Raw genomic sequence first — 4,321 nt, forward strand, 5'->3', positions numbered from 1 at the left:
GTTTCGTGCCCCCAGTTAACCACTCTTTCTTGTGGGAAGACGTCCGCTCATCTATCACTGTTGCATGAGGACATGTGCACGGCAGCATGTGCCCGCAAAACTCTGCATACCGGTATGAACTTTAGACAGATGCAGCAGCGGCTGACCAATCATTTGTTTGTCACATAAATTCTACATAACGACCACTGATAATGAGAGCACCATAGGACCAATCGTGTGTTTTTAAGCTATTAAAGTTATTCCTTTATTTGGTAATGTGTTGAAGGTATGATCTGTTGATAGGTTACTTAGAAAACTCCTCCTTCAGTTGTTTGTATATTAAATGAGGTGAAAACTGAGGACTAAATCATTCTGGAGGATCTAAAGGCAGAACTTTTGTCTCCTGTTCTCCATCAGCAGGTAAAAGGCTCTTTATCTTTCTGGGGACGAATATTTAAAGATGAAATCCTTGAATAAAAAGCATACGGTATTTTCTTTAAAAAAAAAAAAAAAATTATATACTACTCTAAAATAGGTAAATACCTAATGATGTGCAGTCTAAAATGTTGGATATATTTGCTTCAAATATTTCATAATTTAATAGGATTATTTAACTGGAAAAATAAATTAACAAAAATCAATACATAAAATTAAAAAAACAGACTAAACAATGAAAAGAATTTCTTTGAGATGCAGCTCAGTTTACAGAGCAATTAAACACACGATCATGGTTTCTATGGTTACAGAGGGACTTGACCTACTGCAGGAAACCAGTCAAACCACTGTTGAGTCAAACTCTGAGGTAAGTGGAAATGATGCTGTTGAACATGCTACTAAACCATGTTCATTTCCAATATATGAACTAAATATTGTCACGGTTTTCAGGTTTTGTTAGTTTCCACCTTATTTTGAAAGTACTTCTAGTATATAAACTAGATATTATAGTATGTATCATCTGAATATGATCACACTGAACTAGTGGAGGGAACTGGACTATAACTAGGGTATCATGGATTTAACTTAAAGGGGACCTATTATGGCATCTAATACCCATTTTAAACAGGCCTTGAATGTCTTAAAAACAAGCTTTTGATTGTTTTTGCTAAATAAATTAGAAATTCAGCCTCTGATCCATGTCTTTATCTTCCCATTCTCTAACCTCATCGGGATTCTGAGTGGGCGGGGCTATGATAATGAGGCTCTGTGCTGATTGGCTGCCTGAATAACGCGATACACCGCTACGAAAAAATGGCGGAAGCTCCGGCCGGCGGAGTTAGTTGTGGGCGTGGTTTCACGCATCGGAGGCCAACCTATGTAAATTGCATTTTCGTTACGTAACAAAAGGGAGCAGAATCTGAACGGCTCGTAGATCCACATCACACTGGACTTCTCATCCGGGCGGCTGTACAGACACTGCAGAATTTGGTTGCTTTCCTCCTTCTCTGAGTTGGCAGGCTGAGGGGAGACCACTTTATATATGTTAAAGCAAGAAAAAACATGTTTCTCATAATAGGTCCCCTTTTAGTGGAATATGGTCAGAACTGGAGCTGCTTTGGTTTCTCTGTAAAATAAACTATTTTTAGACAATCAAGTGTCAATATATGAAGAGGAAGTGGACTAGACTCTGAGTTACTATTAAGGTATCGACAAGTGTTAAACATGCTTTCTGCTAAAAGGTCCAAGATTGTTATTATGTTTTACTGCAATAAACCTGCTGCACACCAACAACCTCAATAACACAAGAGAGCAAATGTGTAAATGTGTGATTTTCTTCTCCAGGGAATCATGAAGATGCAGATGGTTTGTTTGCTGCTGGTGCTGCTCGGTTCTGAGGTGCTCTCGGTCCACCAAGATTACGACGACGACAAGGACTACAAAACGCAACATGAACGTTTCATAGAGCAACACATCAAACCAGGGATGACGCCTGATCGATGTAATAAAGAGATGAATAGAATCAATTGGAAACGAAATTGTAAACCAGTTAATACTTTCATTTTGGAACAAGCTAAAACAATTGATGAACTGTGTGAAGGAAAGACGAAAGAACAAATGATCAAAATTACCACGTACCCTGTTGTCGACTGTAAACGCACTGGCACTCGCACTCGTTGCACTTACAGGGGTGAACATTTGGACACAAAATGCATGAACATAACATGTAGAAAGCAGCTTCCTGTACATCTTGAAAACTGTTGAAACAAACCTGATGTTTCCTAATTCAACATTTGGTAAACTGAAAGACTAAAAATGTGAAATGAGTAATTTGACTGCCTGCTCATAAATGAAATTACATCCGAGAACATTAAAACACATCAGAAAATAAGAAAACATGAAATCAACTCAAATAAGATGATTTTCTTCTCTTCTTACTTTCGTATCTTAAAGCTGATGTTAAAAATCAGCAAATTTGAAAATTTTTAAAGGTCTCAAAACACAATTAAGATTATTTTGTTATGTTGATATTACATATTTTGACCACGAACACTGATATTCAAGGTGGTGGTACATCCAGATGGTTTTACCGTAGTTTTTAAGGTTCTATGTGAAAAACATCGAGTTTGAAGACAGAGGTGTTAAGTAAAGTAGCGTTGCCATTAACTTCAGGAAACGAAGGATCAAAAACCATTTAATGTAGTTACAAAACGTGCACAAAGTTGTTCGTAGTCCAACACGTATCAAAGTAGGGATTGCTAAAGTGTAGCATATTTTCACAGGTTGTGTAACTTTTAGCTCAAAGCCAGTGGCAATAAAGCAGATTATGCTCAGGGATCTTAAGCTTACGTTACTGAAGCTTCATATGGTCGTCTCCTCATAAAACAGACAAGAAAAGTCCTCTTCTCAGTATCCTTTTACTGTAGTTTGCTCTTATTAAAAAAATGATCAAGTCCAATATTTACACGAGGTGTGTAAAAATATTGTCGTCAACAGATTTTGTATTGGAACCACAGACGATCTCCTGAAGCAGTCGAGTCCTCCTGGTTCAGTAGTCATTTTTCTGACACATTTGGAGAAAGTAGCTCTGACCAGAACAACATTTTCCTGGAGAAGGGGGAAAAAAAAGAAAAGTAAAACTGAGATGGATCATTGTCCAGTCTTTGGATATATTAACAATTCCACGTTGGTTGCAGTTTAGTAAGTCTGATACTGCCCTGACGGATCCCCCCTCCCTCTCTTCTCTCATTCCTCTCTTTCTTCCTCCTTTTTATCTATTTATTTACGTTTACTTTGTTTTTGGGGTGTTTTTTTTTCTTCCTTTGGGTTTTTTTGTTTTTGTTTTTTTCTCTCCCCTTTTTTATTAATCTATTTTTTAATTTATACTGTACAGCTTTGATACTTAAATATTAATTAGAATAATTTTCATTTATTTGTCATTATTTTGTGTGGATTTTTTGTTCGGTTGTATAAAAAAAAAAAAAAAAACATCCTAGGAGGTAGACTGTGTATTCTGTATGTTCTGTATGTTCTACTGTGCCTTACCCCCTAATAAAAATATTAAGAAAAAAAAAAAAAGTCTGATACTGCCCCTTTAAGAGGAACATGGACTACCTGAAGATCATGACCTTATCAAGCAATTATTACGCTCTTTTACGTTAGCAGAACCAGTGATCCCACTGATGTAGTGTGTGACTGTATAGATTATGAAGTCTGGTACAGTTACTCATTGTGTAAGACAATAGTTCATCATCATCATCATCATCATCATCACATTGTTGACAACATCAGAAAAACACAGGAAAGCATGGTATAGCCCCTTTCAAGATTGTGGCAAACCCAAAGCCCTCTCTGCTGGGATGAGAACTTAAAGCTACTTTGAGGAGGTCGGGTATCAAACCTGTGTTAGTCTTCCTTCAAGTTGTCGAGGAGGGCCTGTGTTTCCTGGGCCAGCCTCCTCCTCTCAGCCTGCTGCTTCTTCAGGGCCTGCTCTGCTTTCTTACTCTGGTAGATCTTCACCCCCGCGAAGCCCAAACACAGGATCATCGTCTTAAGGGCCAAGATGTAAAAGAGGAGAGGGACGTTGTCCAATGCCTGAGGACAAAAAAAAACAAACAACAAAACTATTTAACGCCACAACAGCACAAAGTGCAATTATGTGTTTCCTTTCCTCTGTATGTACGATGCAATGCTGATTTTAACCCTTGTACTGTCTTCGGGCTGGCTTCCTTCCTTCCTTCCTTCCTTTTCTCCCATTCTCCTTTCCTCATTCCTTATTTTCTCCTATCCTCATTTTCTTATTTTTTCCCCTTCCTTCCTTCCTTCCTTCCTTCCTTCCTTCCTTCCTTCCTTCCTTCCTTCCTTCCTTCCTTCCTTCCTTCCTTTCGCCTATCCTCCTTTCCTTATT

At 38.0% G+C, this 4,321-nt stretch overlaps 1 long non-coding RNA gene across 1 annotated transcript; it reads left to right on the forward strand.

Annotated features, from left to right (window-relative positions):
* The first annotated feature begins 355 nt into the window (after positions 1-355).
* On the forward strand, positions 356-3,481 carry LOC133424956 (uncharacterized). Its single transcript, XR_009770925.1, has 3 exons — positions 356-399; positions 726-781; positions 1,759-3,481. It is a non-coding gene; the product is annotated as an uncharacterized LOC133424956 (long non-coding RNA).
* The last annotated feature ends 840 nt before the right edge of the window (positions 3,482-4,321 follow it).

The sequence above is a fragment of the Cololabis saira genome, chromosome 24, assembly GCF_033807715.1.
Source record: "Cololabis saira isolate AMF1-May2022 chromosome 24, fColSai1.1, whole genome shotgun sequence".
NCBI classification, from domain to species: domain Eukaryota; kingdom Metazoa; phylum Chordata; class Actinopteri; order Beloniformes; family Belonidae; genus Cololabis; species Cololabis saira.